We start from the raw sequence: 20,433 nt of genomic DNA, 5'->3' as shown, positions 1-20,433 counted from the left end.
GTTCGGGAATTTGAACGATCGAGATTGATTCAAAATCAACGATCGAGATTGAAAGACGTTTTGAAAGTTTGAACTCACGAATCCGAAATAGGCGTTCGGAAACCGTCGCTTGGATGACGTGAGCCACGACAGATCAACTGCAAGGAGATATGTGGCCTTACACTCACAACGCTCGAGGAAAAGTGACCACCGCATTAAATGTGATATGACATTTAATGAAGCACGCAGAGATCATCACTGACGACGAACCCGATTAAAAACCAAGCCCTCGGGATCGACCGAACGCAGTGCAGGGGGCTCGTGATATGGAGAGTTTATGATCAGACCGGGTTCATACCTGGTCCGACCCTCGACCCCGGTCAAGACTGAGAAAACCGAATCGCTCTCGAGCGAACCGGATCCGGAAGATGGCTTGCTGAAGAAGAAGGCTTATTCGGCTGCAAGCGTGCCCTAATCTTACTTATGGATTAGGGTGATCACCCTAATGATGGCAGACTCAAACTAACGGCTGCGGATAATCATTATCGAAGGGATAACCATCGCATAACCTAAAGGTTATCTCAGGAGTCCTCTACTAGCCCAAACTAGTAGAAGTCTATCGCTCAACGGATCTAACTCGATAAGATCCAACGACTACCCGAGGAAGGCTCAAGTGCATCCAACGAAGGAGATTCGAAGGTACACTCTATATAAACCTCACTACCATACAAGGTGAGGGAGGGATCAATCGATCAAAAAGAATACTATACGAGACTCGGGTTCGGATACATGCGATAGAAAACAACAAAACACACCCCCCACCCACCCCACCCCCCCCCACCCTCCCCTCCCTCCTTCCCCCCGCACCCCCAGCCCCGCGTTTTGTTTTTGTTCCTCCCCCCCCCCCCCCCCCGCGGCCCCCCCCCCCCCCCCCCCCCCGCCCCCCCCCCCCCCCCCCCTTTTGGGCGCCCCACGCGGGGGCCCCGGGCGGGCGGCATTTTTGGCCCCCCCACCACCCAAGAGATGTTGGGGGGTTCTACGGCTAAAGAGCATAGCTGATTTGGTAGGATTTATATGTAAGCCCGAGACCAACTCATAATCTCGAAGGACATTGATTTGAGAGGCATTTGGGATTAAGACAGGGGAGAAAAACATACAGTCGTCTGCAAAAAAAGAGTGATTTATCTCAGGACCACTGAGGGCCACCTTGATGCTTGGGAGTCTAAGAATACTCAAATTGGAGAAAAACCTTTGAGATAAGGTCTAGAGGATGAAGATGTAGGGACTAAGAGGACAACCTTGCCAGACATCTCTTTGGGAAACAATTTTTCTAGAGAGAGCCCCATTGATCTTTATTTGGTACTCCACTGAAGTGATACATTGCATCACCCAATGGATTAATTGATCAGCAAATCCTAGATGTTTCATAGCTTGTTCAATATAAGATCACTCTAATTTGTCATAACCTTACAAATGTCTAGCTTTAAGGCATGTATCTAGAGAAAGATTTTGATTTTTTAATGAAATGCAATACTCATAGGAAGGATAAATGTTATTAGTTATCTTAAAAGTATTGAAAAGCTATTCTCTTAGCAGATGATGACTCCTTTCGTAGTCATTGAGATAGCTATCATATTAGGGAGCTTAAGAACAATTTTGTTGAGGATTAAGTTTTCTTTCATTTTTAGGTTGGGCAATAATTTGGTTAATCACTTGCTTAGAAGTCCTTGTTTGCTACGTTTCTTTCGGATAGGACGATTTAACTTGATTGTATTCCGTGATTATTAGAAATTTGTCAGTCTCATCTACTTATCTTTCTCAATGAATTTTGACTTCATAAAAAAGGTAATTACCGAAACAAGCAAAGCTCAAATGTCCAAAACTTTCTCTTCAATTTTTTTATTTCGGGGCAAAACACAGATTTGACTTCCTGTTTTTTTGGGTGGTATTAACAGTTTTTGAGTAAAAAGTATTAGACTTTGTACATTAGAGGACGTCATTACCTACACTTTCCTTCTGCAGCCGTTTGGCTTGACGTAGTATCTTATGTCACTTGAGACAAAATCCCATAAATTCTATCGTCGGAGAAAAGGAAGTTTTCTCAAGTTCCTTTTATATGTCAAAATTATTCCTAGAAATTCACTTGACATGCTTGGTTTGTATTTCTTTATATGATATGCCTAGTATTTTTTTTTGGGTAAATTTTTTGTCTAGTATTCAACGTATCCATATATAAGAATCACATCATTATCTACCCAAAAAAAAAAAAAAAAGGAATGATGTCATTATGTAGTAGAGTTAATATTGAACTCCTAACAAAGTTTTCCTCCATCTATATTAAATGAGGGATCTACTTTATTGAAGAAAAGGATTCAGAACTATACGACAGAGAATGGGATCAAAGAAAAATATTATAACTTGGCATTTATGAATTCTAGATTGATGATTTAATATTAACTAGGCACTAAGACACCGTTTGTTTGTAGGATAAAAATAGGTGAGAAATTTGTACTTTTGGGTCCCATATGTTCGTGGGGGCGAGAGACAAGAAAAGGAAACGATAGTAAAGTGTAAAAAAATTAACTTTTCCCACTCCATAGGCATACTTGTTTGGTTGGATGTGGTTGTAAAATTGTCAAAATTATGATAAAAATTACATAAATACCATTTAGCCTTTGTTAAAATTTAATTTTAGAAGAATTTCTTGAATTCTATTTTTTGCAATGTAATGAATCAACAAATATTATATAATAAATATAATTTAAATGACCAACAAATGTTATATAATAAATATAATATAAATAAATTATTATAAATGCATAGATTAGCTCTGTTTCCATGTTTGAACTAAAGAGCTGAAGAGAAAATAAATTTAAAATTCATCTCAAGTTAGATACTCAACAAGCACAATCTAGAATTTAAGACACAAGGTTGTGCTTGTTGAGTATCAACTTGATCCCATTTCATAAATTCGTAAATTTTTAAAACCTTTGAATGTAAAAATAAAAAATTTATTTACAATTAAACCTTTGGCTTGTAATCCTACACCGTTCGATTGGCTTTTGTACATGTAGCAAAATCTCTACTGTTGGCAGCAGCCAACAACGGCTGCTGCAAATAAAAACCCATCAATCAATAGTAAGATTAGGCATTTCCGATGGTAATCTAGATACAAAATAATGCATAGACCTCAGAAAAGTTTTCAGAATTGCTTGGCAAGTTGTCCAGTAAAATGAACTCTTTAATGTGCCCTTGAGATCTCAAAATTATTTATAAAAAAAAAAAACCAAAAATAAAAGCTATGAAAAATAGCACAAGGGCCTCAACATTTCTTTGTTCTGGGCCTTCTGCCTAAGAAATTTTTTTAAAACTACGGCCAATTTAGAATTTTGGGTTGAAAATGACCCATCTCACCATCAAGTTTTTTTCACAATTTCCATTACCATGTTCCATTCATCTATAAGACTAACTCTCTTAAGGGAGTCCACATTCCACAAATGTTGAAACAGTTTATTGTAAATAAATCTAATACCAAAATACTTATATGTTTAAGGTTTTCTTATAATATAAACCTTGTACCAAAAAACAAAGTCTCCATAAATTTGAAATTTTTCTATCCACCGTTGTTCTGAGGTTGCCATAACCTTTGGAGAAATGATGCTCTACGTGAAACGTCATATGTCATGAACACATTTGCTTTCATCAAATATTCAAATGACATTTCAACAATATCATCAAGAACATCAAGGATCTCTTGTATGGCAGAAAGCACTGGTGTCAAATCCTTCTCTTGAAAGGCATTTGCCATCATATTTAAATTTTGAGCAATATTGGTCATCTGTTGAGTGTACACACCTCGTCTCTCCCTCTGTTTTGATGGAGGAGTAGGTTGACCTTGATGACTAGTTCCCTCTCCAAAAGATTGTGTAATTGGAATTTGGGATGAAGAGAAATTTTATTGTGACTCATTCACTTTTGACCCCATTGGAATATCACCAAAGTTGATTTGATCCCCATCCATTGCTTCTGCTTGGTTCTGGTAGTAAGTTTGACTACTACTTTGAGTTCGAGCCCATTGCCCAGTTGTGGTGTCCTCACCAAAAATATTTTCCCAAATCTCAAAGAACTCAAATTTTTTGTTGAGAAAAAGTTTGACTTCAGGATACTTTTGCAAAATAAGAAACATATTTGAATTCAATACACAATATAAGTCAATGATAATGTCCAATATAAACTATATAAGGAAGTAACTTACCAAAACCCCAAACACTTTCTTCATGGTATGTGAATTGCTTGAGTTTAGAACTACAACCAAATCCACTGGTGTTGATAATGGAAAGGATTGTTCTGAAGATTTTCTTCAAGCTTTTAAACTCTATTCCGTACATGTTCTTTATTGAGATTCAATCCATGGGCAGCATTAATAACCTGGGCTCCTTGTACATATGTTGTCTTTTTAAAGCCATTTTGGGATTTTTTTGCCATCTGCAACTTGACTATCTAAGAACTCAAACAAAGTTTTGTCCATGTATGGGTTCCAAGTTTGATTTTTTCCTCTCTTGTTGGCATCATTAGAAGATGGTGAGTTGTAGATTGGTTCCATCTAAAAAAGTAAATGACATATGTTCTAATAAAATAGATAAAATGAGACCTTCAGAAAAAGTTAATAAAAAGTTTCGATGGTGGAGAATGACATATGGGGCTGTTTACTGCAGAGGTTGTCATAGCTACTCTTTTTCTTTATTGTTCCATTGCTTGATTCCAGTTCAGATTTTGTTCCAAAGAATTTAGCTATGGGTTCCAAGTCACCTGTGATTACAGAGATGGTTGATTTACATGGGGCTGATTTTTGTTTGGGTTCTGATTTGCAACCTGTTAGTCACTGTTTTAATTTGATATCAGGTTCAACTTTTATTTGTAATAATTTGGACATTGGTCAGGACTTCTCTTCTTCGGATTTTAATTGTAGTGATATGGAGAGTTTATGATCCGACCGGGTTCATACCTGGTCCGACCCTCGACCCCGGTCGAGATGGAGAGAACCGGTGCCCCGCCCCTTGCTGTTTGGATAAACATCGTATAACCTAAAGGTTATCTCAGGAGTCCTCTACTAGCCCAAACTAGTAGAAGTCTATCGCTCAACGGATCTAACAGATAAGATCCAACGACTACCCGAGGAAGGCTCAAGTGCATCCAACGAAGGAGATTCGAAGGTACACTCTATATAAACCTCACTACCATACAAGGTGAGGGGGGGGATAATCGACGAAAAAAGAATACTATCTCGAGACTCAAGTTCGGATACATACCGATAGACCTAAACTATCGCCGATCTCGCTATCTAGATCTCCTTTCCCGCTTCTTCATTCCTTAGCTCGCGCTTCTAGCAGAGCCGTTTGTGATTAAGTTCATCAACCGACTTAGCCTTCGGAGGTGGACTCCCGACCCCAGCGGTCGGGCCACATCCGACGCTTTCGTTTTGGCAGGACATCACGTGGAGATCCAAGGGCCGAGCAGATTTTGGACGCATCAATTGGCGCCGTCTGTGGGAAACGACTTGAAAAGCCATGGTGACTAGATCAGCAGCCAGCAGCAGCCGCCGCACAATGCAATTCCGGTGTTCGATCCCCGGAGTGAATAATCCGGATATTCCCCAGAAAGCCAAAATCCTATCGAGGTGGATGGTGGCCAGGGAGGACGTAATCCTCCTCCCCGATACAATCCAAGATCAATTGGATCAGGTAAAGATTCAACTCTTGGAGGTGAGCCAAGCACTCCGCATGCTCACCGCACGAGTGGTTTTACCACAAGAGCCCGATCAACGCGATTCAGGGAGACGTGCATTGCCACGTGACCAGAGACGGGTCGAAGACCGGAATATTGATCGAATTTCCGTGAAGGAGACCGAGGACTTCGGAGGATCGATGATCAACCGAGGCGAGACGATCGGTTCGACAGCACCGCAAGAGAGTACAACCGATTCAAACACAAGGTTGGATACAGGGGTAAGAACTCACTCACCCACCGTCGAAGAACCGTTCGTGATGATCGAGCAGCTTCGGACGAGAGGAATGCTCGGAAGGACGGGCTGTTCGTGATGATCGAGTAGCACGGGATGATCGTGTTAATCGAGGTCGTGATCATATTGTCGAAGATCACCCGACCCGGATTGGTCAAGAATTGGCCAACATCAATGAGAAATTAGGGCAGTTGGCTAAGGGAAGAATAATCGAGGATATTTACTCACTCATTCGGAAGACTCCCTTTGCCGAGCCAATTGCGGGATATCGGTTTCCCCATAACTTCCGTTTGCCTACCTTCTCAACATTCGATGGCTCCGGAGATCCAACAGCTCACATCGGCTATTACCAACTGCACCATGGCAGCTTTCTGTAATTCCGATGAAATTTTATGTGGTTTTTGGTTCATCTCTAATCGGAGCAAAGACAAAAGTGGTTTTCTAACCTCCCTCTCGGAAGGATCGTAAACTTTGACGAATTGGCGCGCCAATTCATAGGGCGATTCCAGAGTGGGATACAGGTCAAGAAAACGGAAGAAACCTTGTTTATCGTCAAACAAGGAAAGAGCGAATCGATCGAGAGTTTCTCAAAAGATTCAACAAAGTGACGATGGAGATAGAAAATTTGGATGAACAAGTAGCCGAATCGCTCTATTCACGGACTCACTAATCGGAAACTCCCGGAGTTATTACTACAGGATATGCCTCGCGACTTATGCCGAGTTGGTACAGAGATGCCGTGCAGTGCTGAAGTCATGGAGATTCTAGATGCGCGCCAAGGAGATAATAAAGTCTCCAATAAGGAACAAAAGGCTCCCGAGCAGAAGCTAAGCCAAAGAAAAATGTTCGCGATCGGGTTGGAAAATCCCAGCCTTGGCGCCAAAGGTCCCCTGGTAAAAGTGAGTACACTCCATTGAATGCTCCTCGGGCTGATATTTTGAATATCCTCAAAAGAAAAAATATTTTAAAGTGGCCGCCTAAAATTCTTTTGAAACCCGGAGAGCAAGCAGATCGGGAAAAGTATTGCCGATTCCACAAGGACTATGGTCATTATACTAATGACTGTCGTCATCTGAAGGCAGATATTGAGAGATTGATATCTCAGGGACATCTGTCCAGTTTTGTTAGCAGGAGAAGGGAGGAGCCACGTGAGCCACGTGCGGCTGCTCCAAAAAGGGATCGTTCGGTTAGTTCGGAACGATCAAGGGAGGCCCCGAAGTCTAAGAAAGGCAAGGAGGTGATTGAAGCTACTCGGTCACCGATCCTTACCATCTTCGGGGGACCAGAGCCCGAATCACTCCGGAGTCTGGAAACAAAATCCAAATTTGTTGGAACCGGAGAGACGCAGAAGCGGAAGAAGCTGAATGGTGAAGATTCTATCACCTTTAGCGAGGAAGACGAAAGAGATGTTTGTTTACCTCATGATGATGCTATAGTCATCAAGGTAGAGATTGCACGGCGGGAAGTGCATAGAGTTTTGATTGATACAGGGTCTGCAGCTGACCTAATTTCCTACGAAGTGTATCAAAAATTGAAGGTGGATCAGGACTTGATGAAACCTTCATCCACACATCTATATGGCTTTGCAGGTCATCTCAGTGGCGGAAGGATCGGTCCAGCTTGGATTTATCCATTGGAAGTTTTCCTAAGGAAACAACTGTCCGAATCAATTTTTTGGTGGTTCGGGAACTACCAGCCTATAATATGATCCTCGGCGACCATCTTTATCCAAGATAGGTGCTATTGTTTCAACAAAACACCTCAAGATAAAATTCCCGACTCGATATGGGAATTGGTCAAGTCTCCTCCGACTCGAAGATCTCTCGAAGTGTTATGTTGCCTATTTAAAAGACAAGGAGGGCCCGAGGAAGGTAACCGCCCTCCCCATAGAAGTTCGAGATGATCGGGAAGAGACAGAGATGCAAAGACCCGAACCAAAGGAGAAGCTGGAGCAAATCCAGCTGTGTACCGAGGATGAGAAAAAGATTACTTATATCGGGTCCGAACAAATGGAAGAGTTTAAAGATGAGTTGAAGTTATTTCTTCAACAGAATAAAGATGTATTCGCATGGTCTCGCCGAGGACATGCCCGGAATCGATCGGGCCATTGCAGAGCACAAACTCGGATAGACCCTAAGGCGAAACCAAAGGATACGTAAAAGAAGAAATTTCTCCATTGAAAAGTATGAAGCCGTTCGGGCGAAGTTGAAAAACTTAAGAATTCTGGTTTCATAGAACCAATTGAGTGCCCAACTTGGTTGGCCAACGTGGTAATGGTAAAAAAGGCGAATGGGAAGTGGAGGATGTGTACAGACTACACAGATCTAAACAAAGCTTGCCCAAAAGATTGCTACCCGCTGCCTCGGATTGACCTCTTGATAGATGCGATCGCAGGATATGAAACTTTAAGTTTCATGGATGCCTACTCAGTGGTATAATCAGATCCTTATGAATAAGGAGGATGAGAAGTATACGGCTTTCATGACTGATCGTGAGAGCTATTATTACAAGGTCATGCCTTTTGGCCTCAAGAATGCAGGAGCAACATATCGTAGGGCCGTCAACAAGATTTTCAAAGAGCTGATAGGAAAGAATGTTGAAGCTTATGTTGACGACATGCTAGTGAAAAGCTTTACAAAAGCAAATCATATTGCAGATTTGACCGAGGTTTTCTCAAGATCACGGAAACATCAAATGAAGCTAAACCCGTAAAAAATGTGCCTTTGGAGTCTCCTCGGGCAAATTTTTGGGCTTCATGGTATCACAGAGGGGAATTGAGGCTAATCCCGCCAAAATACAAGCTCGATTGATATGGAGGCTCCCAAAACCGTTCGGGATGTACAATGTTTGACAGGAGAGTTGTCGCTTTAAATCGATTTATCTCCAAGTCCTGAGAAAAATGTTTGCCTTTCTTCAAGGCACTTAAAGACCCGAAGGGCAGTAAGGAAGCAAAGTGGACTCAAGAGTGCCGTAAAGCTTTCGAGGAATTAAAAGAAGCACTTGGACAACCACCGATCCCGTCCGGCACTGCAGAAGGGGGAAATATTACAGCTATATCTAGCGACGTCCCTTTCGGCGGTCAAGCATTTGTTCGGGAAAAGATAAAAAACAAGGGCCGATTTACTATGTAAGCCACGTGTTGCTAGATGCGGAGACGAGATATTCGCAGATTGAGAAGCAAGCTCTGCTCTCATGATGGCCGCCAGAAGCTAAGGCCATATTTTCAAGGCTCATCCAATTGAGGTATTTACAACTTTTCCTCTTAGTAAAGTTCTTAACAAACCCGATTTGTCCGGAAGGATGGTGTCCTGGTCGGTTGAGCTCAAGCCGAGTTCCAAGTGAGCTTTAAGCCCGTAACTCGCAATCAAGGCTCGGGCATTAGCCGACTTTGTAGTAGAAACTACCGCACCAAAGGGAACCCACCATTGAGGATCCCATTATACCAACCACTTGGGAGGTATATGTGGATGGTTCGAGTAATAAAGATGGAGCAGAGCTGGAATTCTATTAAAAAGTCCAGCAGATTTATTATTCGATATGCTTTGAGATTCGCATTTGATGCAAGTAATAACGGCTGGAATATGAGGCTCGATAGCAGGGACTTCGGTTGTCAAAAGCATTATCTATTGCAGATGTTACTATTTATAGTGACTCTCAACTTATAGTCAACCAAGTCCAGGGGGAGTATGGCATTAAAGAACCACGCTTGCAAAAATATCGGGAGATAGTGCAGCATTTCAAAACCAATTTCGGAATTTGAAGATATCTCAGCATTTCGAGGAATGAAAATTCAATGCAAGGTATGAGCTATCCCGACTAGCCAATGCCAAGGAAAAGAATCTAGACCCTTCGGTCTACATTGAAGAGATAACTTTTCCAAGTTATCATGAGAAAGAAATTTCTTATATTGAAGCAGAACGTTGCTGGATGGATCCAATAATCGAGTATCTAAGGGATGACAAATTACCCGAGGATCCAAAGAGAGGCAAGGTTGATCAAGATTCGATCAGCTAGATTTGTCATTCGTAATGGGAGACTATACAAAAGATCTTATGCTGGACCCCTTATGAGATGTATAGGCCCCGAAGGAGCAAAATCAGCTTTGGCCGAGGTTCATGAAGGAATTTGTGGAGCTCACATGGGTGGCCGAGCCCCGGCCCACAAAATTCTAAGACTTGGGTTATATTGGCCTAAGGTCCAAGAGGCTGCTATGGAGTACGTTCGTCGATGTGGTAACTCACAAATTCATGCTACAAGATCGAAGCGCCCGGCGGAAACTATGACTTCAATTCTAAATCCCATTCCCTTTGCAATGTGGGGAATTGATATCATGGGCAAATTCACCAAGGCATCAAAGTGGACGGGAATATCTCGATAGTAGCAATTGATTACTTCACAAAATGGGTAGAAGCTGCACCGGCGGCAATTACCGAGAAAAAAGTGGAGAAATTTGTGCTTGAATCAATCATATATCGCTTTGGGATTCCAAAGATTATTGTCACCGACCATGGTACTCGCTTCGACCGTCCACAATTTGAGCAATTCTCGTGGAACATATATGATCGAGCATCGTATGTCCTCGTGGCATACCCCCAAAGCAATGGACAGGTAGAGGTTACTAACCGAACGCCACCGGAAGGAATAAAGAGAAGACTCGAAGCCGACAAAGCTTCTTGGGTCGAAGAACTTCATAATGTACTGTGGGCTTATAGAACTACGGTTCGAACACCCACAGGAGAAACTCCATTCAAAGTTGGCATATGGATCCGAAGCATTGGCACCAAAGGGAGATAATGGCAGGGACGTTACGGGATCGTGAGTTCGAGGAAAAAGCAAATGAACAAGGACTGCTTGATAGTCTTGATTTGTTGGACGAAGTTCGGGCAAAGGCAATAGCACGAACTCAACATTATCAAAGAAGGATAGCGTCTCATTATAATACTCGAGTGAAGAATCGTTCGGTACTTAGCCGGAGATTTGGTGTTGAGAAACACCCTAGCTTCCGACCCGCGTCACCAAAGAAAATTGGACCCTTCCCGGGAAGGACCTTATATGGTTGTGAAACCGGTCGGTTCAGAGCTTACAAAGTCGAAGAACATCAATACCCGTAAAGAGTTGGATCGTTCGTGGAATGCTAGGCATCTCAAAAAGTTTTATCCTTGAGGATGATTTCAAATTTTGTTCGCGATGTAATCATTTTCAACTCAATCAATGCAATTTTTGGCTTTCAACAAACTATCTTTTGATTGGGGGGCATCATACACCACATTCAAGAACAAGATCCAACTATAAGGCATCGGATGAAAATTCGTGGGGGTCCTTCAACACTTATGGAAATTTTTCGAACTTTCTTAAGTCGAGGCATCGGATGAAAATCCGAGTGAGTTCCTTTTGCAAGGCGTCGGTTTGAAACCCGAGTGAGTTCCTTCGAGACTTATTGAATTTTTGAATTATCCTTAAGTAAAGGCATCGGTTTAAAACCCGAGTGAGTTCCTTCTCGCACTTATTGTATTTCTCCGGAAATCCTTAAGTAAAGGCATCGGTTTAAAACCCGAGTGAGTTCCTTCTCGCACTTATTGTATTTCTCCGGAAATCCTTAAGGGTCCGTAAAGGCATTGTTTCAAACAACTAAGACCTAATGCAACGGCGATTCAAGTGGCTAGCAAAGTTCAAAGATAAAGTAATTTCTTATTTCTTCAAAAGATCCAAAGAGGCCAGTATCAAAACAATTACAAGAGCTGGATACAATCTTCGATCAAAGAAGAAAGTCATCATAGGTGACTCGTTAAGAAGTTATACAAGATCGACGCGACTTTGCTAGAACAAACATATGAGTCAACCATTGGTGGGGATTCAAGGAAAAGAAGAGAAGAAATGAGGATTACAAAAATATTTCGGTATGCATAAAATCCTCCGCAATTTCATACTCTTTGTCCAAATTTTGTCCAGAGAAGTATGGTCCTCGACCAAACTCGCATTCAAGACAAGCTCGTCATAATTGACTTCTTCCAGGGAGAATAAACAGGAGAATCTTCCAGATATTGCATAATATCTGGATCGGAAGGTGGAGGATCAATCTTATCCTTGGTCCAATCGGAGGAGGAATACCCGTGTCGGTAAATACTTCAGGATGGCAAACAAGCACCGTAGGGAGTCGTATCAAAATGAGGATCCTTCCTTAATATTGATTCCCATACTTCGTTCTCACCATCCCGGTACGCCCGCAAGTTATAAGCATTCAGCATATCAACAAAAGGCTTACCGTGTAAATACTTGAAGACGCAGGCTCTGCGAACATCGCTTGGAAGGGATTCGGGCAAAGGAACGACAGCTTGCCTTTCGTGTAACGTTTCGCATCCTTTGGCTCCCGACTTTCCAACTGTTCGCTCCAGCCGCCGGATCTTCTCCCCGGCATCATCCAAGTCCGACCGAAGACGACCAATCATCGAATTTTTTCTCCCGCCACCTCCCAAGCTAGATTCCGAAGGCGAGCAATCTCAACATCTTTAGCTTCGAGATTTCCCGAAGCCTAGAAACTTCATTGCTCAATCCATCGAGCCTAGAAACCGCTTCCACTTGGTTGTGGAAGTTACAAAGAAGACTCCCGCAAACAACTTCCGAGTTAGCAAGGAGCAGAAAAGTAATTTTTCAGAATCGAGGGATAATGAAGAAAGACTTACATCACCAAAGGACTTCGTAAAGACTTCATCCGGAAGTTTGGAAAGAACTGCGCTCTCGTAAGTCATTCGAGCAGCAAGACACCATTCCAACGCTCCGTCAAACTCGTTTGACACTAATTCAAGCGAAGGATGAGAAGGATGAGCTACACCAAGAGAAGGATGAGCTTCATCACTTGTCACCCGACGGCGCTTCCTAGTGGCAAAATCCTCCAACTCGGAAGGAGAGGAGGAGGATGCCAAACAAGCACTAGAGTTAGAAATAGGAGCAGCACCTGCTGGGACCACACCTTCATCAGACGCCAACATAGTTGCCTCGTATGCCCGAAGAGTCTCCTTCGGGGGTGCACCAACAAAGCTCACCAACAGGAGCGCCGGCAAGCACCATCGGCAACGGAGTGATCAAGATCTTCCCGGGAAAGACGAGCGATCACTTCGGGCAAAGGAGGCGCAGGACGGCATCACCAGAAACTGCGGGAATCCGACTTGAAGATTCACCGGCAGCAGCCGCCTTACGCTTGGAGGATTCACTAGCTGAAACCACCGCACCGGCCCCAACCACCACCGAAGGAACGATTTTCTTGCAAGATTTTGCTCTGATAAAGTTCGGGTTGATCTTGGGAGCCACTATGCAAAAAAAAAAAAAAAAAGCCGTATCAGTACAGAAATAAATGACAACAATAGGGGGGAAACCCTAGTTTTCTAAACTTCAGACAAAACAACAAACTAAACCCCAGCAAGGACCACCGCGCGCCCCACAGGGGGGGAAAGAGAGGGAAAACAAAACACTCACTTGTTCGGAAACGTTTCGGGGGAAAAAGAGAGAACAAAACCCCGTTGATAGAGCTGTTGTTGGAGTACAAGGAATACGGAAGTAGGCCGAAGGACGAAAGGTGTCACGCCCCCCCCCCCCCCCCCCCCCCCCCACACGCGCGAGCGAGCCCCCGCCCACCAAAACGGGGCGCGCCGCCACCCCCCCCCCCAACAAAAAAAAAAAAAAAAAAAAAAAAAAAAAAAAAAAAGGAAGGGGGAAAAAAAAACAAAAAAAAAAAAAAAAAAAAAGAAAAAAAAAAAAAAAAAAAGGAAAAAAAAAAAAAAGCAGGGAAACAAAAAGAAAAAAAAAACACACAAACCCCCCCCAAAACCAAAAAGGAAAGAAAAACAAAAAAAAAAAAAAAACAAACCCCCACACCCAAAGCAGTGGGGAACTAAACTATTCCCCCCTCCGCGGCCCCCCCCCTCGTAGGGGGAGACCCAATAAAAACCCCCCCGCCCCCCCCCCCCAAGGGCCGCCCAACCCCCCCGCCGGGCACAAACCCCCCTTAGGATCTTCAAAGTAATTGTGGTAACCGCAATCACCTTCCCCGGAGATATGTCTCTTCGCCTTGCGCTTCCTCATAGGGACCGTCATAGTATTCAGTACTGCAGGATAGTCTAACAACATTGTACAATAAAGGAATGAGTTTCAAAGAAACTCAAGAAGGCGCTTAAAATCCATAATAACATAAATGGCAGAATTCCGTAACAAACATAAATGCAATATGATATGAGACAAACAATGAATGAATGATTCTAACTCTATGTATGCTGGTCTCTATTGGCAGACATGCTTTAAGTCATAGCACCGTACTTCTTTAGGAAAGTCCACTCACATCCTCAACCATTTAAGATATCTTGGATTCTCTCACGGATCATTTCACCGGTCTTGAGCAGCCGTTGGTAATGGGTCCTTCATCCCTCAGACAAACCTTGGCAGGGGGTTAAGTCAACACACTCTCTCACAACCATTTGGTATAAGTACCGGCGCATGTCGTGTAATACCTAGCCAAATGCAAGTCTTCTACTTGGTTACATCAAGTCGATCCAGATACTTCCATTCCTCGTCCCCGACGATCCTTTCCGGTATCCTTCACACTAGAGTCCTCATAGTCCCTGACTACGGACTCACCAACCCTATTGATCATCCACATATGGTAAACGGGAAGCTCTCACGTCCTCTCACGGGTTGGTTACCGGTCTTAAGCGCCCGTGAGCCCAAGTCTAACCATATGCAACCCTACCAATAAATGGCCCCCACAATGTGATTCCTGTCCTCTCACGGGTTGGTTACCGGTCTTGAGCGCCCATGAATCCCCATTGCTACCACGGGTCGTTCGGTCTCAATACCCCTCCGATTAGGGTCCGACATAACAGACATCCTAGCCAAACACTACTAGACAATCCTATATATGTCATCCAACAGTTTAGGAAGGTGTCCAGAGGGCATCTCCGGAAACATCCCATAATATTCCCGTAGTAGTCCAAGGACAGAAATGTCAAAAGGACACCTCTCCTTTCCAAACCATACGTAAGCATACACATGCATCAATTCATATCATCACATATATGGTAACTCCATATATGGAAAGAAATCAATATTTACAATCACTTGTATAACATTGGTAAGTAAATCATACATGAATCAATTCAATATGAATAAGTAATGCTACTGTAATCAAAGTTATGCAACAGTAGTATATCATTGTAAGAATCTAATTTAGGAAACATATTAATGATATTCAAATATAGAAACTAGATTCATGCTATCTATGTAATTAAAGAAATAACCATCCTTACCTTTTATAACTCGCAAAGAATCCTAAGAAATCAAGTAAGATCTTGGCAAACTTGAGAAGAAGGTCCTAAACAAGTATATACAACATATTAGGAAAGATCCCTAACAGAAAATATAGCAAAGCATCCGAAACAGACCAATTCTCGGGAGTTGCCGAACTCATTGGTCGAGTGGATTGGTCGAGTGGTCCAACGACCAATCAACCGACCAATGCAGATGAGCTTAGAAAATCAGAGTTTTGAGATATGAAATCCGAATTTGGTGGTTCAAAAGGGTACTAATCAAGGGGTAGACTACATCAGTAGTATTCTAGCATATAGGGGACCTCAAAACACTAATCAAATCAAGGTATCAAGATCCAAATTAGGAAACAAAAAGTTACCATAAATAAATCAAACATGGATCTTGATGAATTTTGAAATAGAAAACAAGGACAAGAACAATAGGAGGATGGATCATTGCTTTTGGAAATGAAAACATGAAAACATGCATAGGTCTTCATGGAATAAGGCTTAGAAGCATAAATCTAAATAAGGAAATAAAACCTACCATATATGTACTATCATGCATCATGAAGAACACATAGTAAGGTAGAAGAGAACAACTAGAATTCTATGGATTATGGATCATAGAAAGAAAAACACAACCATTAACCACTAACATGATCAATGAAAGAAGATCCAAAGAGATCAGAATTCAGATTAGGAAATTAACAGAGATTAAATCATGGTTCGATCATGAATCCTTCAAAAGCTTGCAATGATCATGGTTAAGATCATTGTTCTAGCCTTAAATCCTTAGGATGATCATGAGAACATGTTCAGAGATGTTTGCAACAGAGAATGCAGCATCTCTTCTACTGTCTCAACTCAAAAAGGAAAGAAAAACAAAGATGTAGGAGAAGAAGAGAGAGTAGACATACCTTTTGATGCAAAAAGAAGAGTTCTGACGAAGATCCGCCAAGAAAACTCCAAGGATGCAAGAGAGATGACTTGCAGAGGTCTTTGGTTCGTTCCAAAGGGTTTGGAGGCAGCAAATACGAAGTGGACTCGAGGTTAGACTTAAATAGAGCAAGAATCAACCTAATTGCCAAAGACAGCACCCATTGGTCGAGTGGATTGGTCGACTGGCCCAGCCGACCAATCACCGACCAATGCGATAAAGAAGGCCAAAACAGGGAATTGAAGGCCCAGATCAAATCCAAACCTAAAGGGGTTTTGCACACAAGTCAAGTGACTTACCTAGTAGGTAGAAATGCCTTCAAACCAAGATAGAGAGCACTCCAAGTCCATCAACTAATTAGATCTTCATCAGGATTCTGTTTCCATAAATAGAACCTCATCATCAACCTTCATGGATTCAAAGCCAGACACCAAGTCCTCTACTGGGATGGCCCAAAGCTGACTTCTTACTTTACTTCGGGTCATCGGACCTACAAATAACAAGGTTTCCGGGTCAAGGTTAGGGCTGGGTTTCACATTCTCCCCCCCTTAAAGAAATTTCGTCCCCCGAAATTGAAAGCGTACTCCGTGCTTCCAAAGAGGTAAGGAAACTTCTCCTTCATGTCTTCTTCCTTCTCCCAAGAAGCTTCTTCAGGGGTATGGTTCTTCCACCGAATCTTCACCAAAGGAATGGCGCGATTCCGCAGCTGCTTGTCCTTCCTATCCAGGATTTCGGCCGGTTCTTCATCATAGGTCAAATCAAGCACTAAGTCCTTCAGTGCTTGCTGCAAAATGTGTTCCGGATTCTCTATGTATTTTCGGAGCATCGAAATATGGAACACATTGTGCACACCAGCAAGAGACGGAGGTAATGCTAATCGATACGCAACAGGTCCAACCTTTTCCAAAATCTCGAAAGGTCCAATGTAACGAGGGCTAAGCTTTCCTTAACATTGAATCTCATCACACCCTTCATTGGTGAGACCTTCAAAAGACTTTCTCTCCAACTTGAAATTCCAAATCGGTCCTTCTCTTATCAAGATAAGATTTCTGCCTCGATCAAGGCGTACTTAATCCTTTCTCTTATCATATCTACCATAGCACTTGTAGCTTCAATCATCTCAGGACCTAAGACTTTTCTTTCACCTTGCCTCACCAAAGACAAAGGTGTCCTACAAGTACTACCATACAAAGCCTTGAATGGAGCCATGCCTATTGTTGCTTGATAACCGTTGTTATAGGCAAACTCAACCAAAGCTAGGTGTTCATCCCAATTACCACCCATATCCACCACACAAGATCCGAGCATGTCTTCCAATGTCCGAATTGTCCGCTCGCATTGTCCATCGACCGTGGATGATGAGCTGTACTCAAGTTCAATTGGGTTCCCAAGGCCTTCCGCAAACTATTCCAAAACCTTGAGGTGAACCTAGGATCACGATCCGAAACAATACTCAAAGGCACACCATGCAGACGAACCACATTATCCACATAAAGCCTGGCTAGCTTATCCAGAGTATGAGTGATCTTCATAGGAATGAAATGGGCTGATTTGGTCAACCTATCAACAATCACCCACACAAAGTGTCATTGCCTTTACTTGTCCGAGGCAAGCTAGTCACAAAGTCCATGGAGATATCTTCCCACTTCCAACTAGGAATAGGAAGGGGTTGAAGTAATCCAGATGGAGGTTGTCGGACGGCTTTCACACGTTGGCAAGTCTCACACTTGGCAACAAAATCATCAACATCCGCCTTTAGACCAATCCACCAAAAATGTTCCTTCAAGTCCTTGTACATCTTGGTGCTTCCCGGTGTACAAAGAAAGACCGACTGGTGTGCTTCCTTCAATATTTCTTTCTTAACTTCATCGCTTGGCAGCACACACAGCCTTCCTCTAAACAACAAAGCACCATCCATGGATATACCAAAGTCGGGATCCGACTCAGGATTCGAAGAAATCTTCTCAACTTTGGTCAAAAACTCTTGATCGTAACTCTCCGCAGAGCAACAATCTTATCTCTAAGACCAGATCTTGCCGTCATGGCGTAAAGAATAAAATCAGAATTCTCGGGACGATTTCCAAACCAAAACTCTCAATAGAAGACCACAATGGTAAACTCAAAGCATTTAAATCCAAAGTCTTCTTCCTGGTTCTTCCTACTAAGAGCATCGGCAACAACATTTGCTTTCCCAGGATGATACCGAATATCACAATCATAATCGGAGACGAGTTCCAACCATCTCCTTTGTCTCATGTTCAACTCCTTTTGGGTAAAGAAGTATTTCAAACTCTTATGATCCGTGAAAATGGCAATCTTCTCACCGTAAAGATAATGTCTCCAAATCTTCAAAGCAAAGACAACGGCGGCAAGTTCTAGATCGTGAGTGGGGTAATTCCGCTCATAATCCTTCAATTGCCGAGAAGCATAGGCTACGACCTTGCCATGTTGCATCAAGACACAACCCAAACCAATCTTTGACGCATCGGTATAAACTGTCATACCACCGGAACTATCGTATAGTCAAAACCGGGGCACTTGTCAATCTATCTTTCAACTCTTGGAAATTCTTCTCACAAAGCGCCGACCAAACAAACTTCTCTTCTTTCCCGGTCAACTTAGTCATAGGAGCAGCCAACCGAGAAAAGTTCTCAATAAACCTTCGGTAGTAACCCGCCAATCCAAGAAAACTTCTTATTTCCGTTATCGACTTCGGTCTCTCCCAATCAGCCACAGCTTGGACCTTTTCAGATCGACACGAATACCTTCGGCTGAAACTACATGACCAAGGAAAACCACTCTCTTAAGCCGTAAATCACACTTGCTAAACTTAGCAAACAACTTCTTTCCCGCAACCTTTGCAAAGTGAAACTTAGATGACTCGCATGCTCTTCTTCGCTCTTCGAATAGATCAAGATGTCATCAATGAAAACAATCACAAACTTATCAAGCACATCATGAAATACTCGGTTCATGAGGTCCATGAACACCGCAGAGCATTGGTCAATCCGAAAGGCATGACTCTAAACTCGTAGTGACCATACCGCGTTCGAAAGCTGTCTTGAAGATATCACTAGACTTCACTTTCAATTGGTGATATCCGGACCTTAAGTCAATCTTCGAGAACACAACCGCACCCTTCAACCGATCGAAGAGATCATCGATTCTCGGGGCAGCGGATATCTATTCTTGATAGTCAACTTATTCAACTCACGGTAGTCGATGCACAAGCGCATACTACCGTCTTTCTTCTTGACGAACAAGACCGGAGCTCCCCAAGGTGACACACTAGGGCTGCACGAAACCTCTATCAATGAGCTCATTCAACTGATTTTGCAACTCTTTCAACTCAGAGGAGCCATCCTATACGGAGCTTTAGATACCGGAGCGGCACCGGGGACGAGATCAATAGAGAATTCGACATCTCTCGTCCGGAGGCACTCCCGATAGATCATCGTGGAAGACATCAACAAAGTCGCAGGACAACTCGACTTCATCGACTCTTTCTCCACTATACCCTTGCCTTCGATGAAGCATCATCCACTAGGGCATAGACTTGCATCAAGCAGATAAAGACCTTCTTACAAACCCTTCTCTTTTCACCTCGAAATTCAAAGACCGGACTTCCACAAATATGGAACTGAATCTTCTTTGAGGAACAAAGGAACACAGCTTTGTGGGCCGTCAACCAATCAATTCCCAAAATAACATCGAAGTCCTTCATGTCAAGAATCACAAAATTGGCTTCCAAGTTCTTCTCACCAATCAACACAGACATTTAGATAACCCCTTATCTAGTTTCACAACAGACCAGTAGGTGTACTAATCAATAAACAACTAGACAACTTCTCGAGGATTAGGTTAGTCTTCTTGATGAATGCAGATGACATGAACGAATGAGATGCACCCGTATCAAATAAGACAAATGCAAATAGAAGCGACTAACAATGTACCCGTAATCACATCATGGCTTGGATCCCGCTCAAGATCGAAATACCGAAAACTCTACCGAGGGAGGAGCAGGAGCACTCTTCACCACCGGGGCAGGCGGTGTCAAGGGCCGCTTCGGACAGCACGAGCAAAATGACCAGCTTGCTTGCAGAGAGAAGCAAACAGATTGGCTGGATCCAACAGGGGTGGCGCAACAGAGGGCTTCGAACAAAAGGCCTTGCACTCGCACTTGCACTTGCACTTGCATTTGC

At 42.8% G+C, this 20,433-nt stretch overlaps 1 pseudogene; it reads right to left on the bottom strand.

Annotated features, from left to right (window-relative positions):
* Positions 1-3,934: 3,934 nt before the first annotated feature.
* The window catches only part of LOC149018576 (uncharacterized), a 29,838-nt pseudogene continuing 13,339 nt past the window's right edge, over positions 3,935-20,433 (bottom strand).

This window comes from Hakea prostrata, chromosome 4, assembly GCF_041222555.1.
Source record: "Hakea prostrata isolate BN-2017 chromosome 4, UWA_Hpros_2, whole genome shotgun sequence".
Classification (NCBI taxonomy): domain Eukaryota; kingdom Viridiplantae; phylum Streptophyta; class Magnoliopsida; order Proteales; family Proteaceae; genus Hakea; species Hakea prostrata.
The sequence above is the reverse complement of the archived record's forward strand: the minus strand, read 5'-3'. Positions and strand labels throughout refer to the sequence as shown.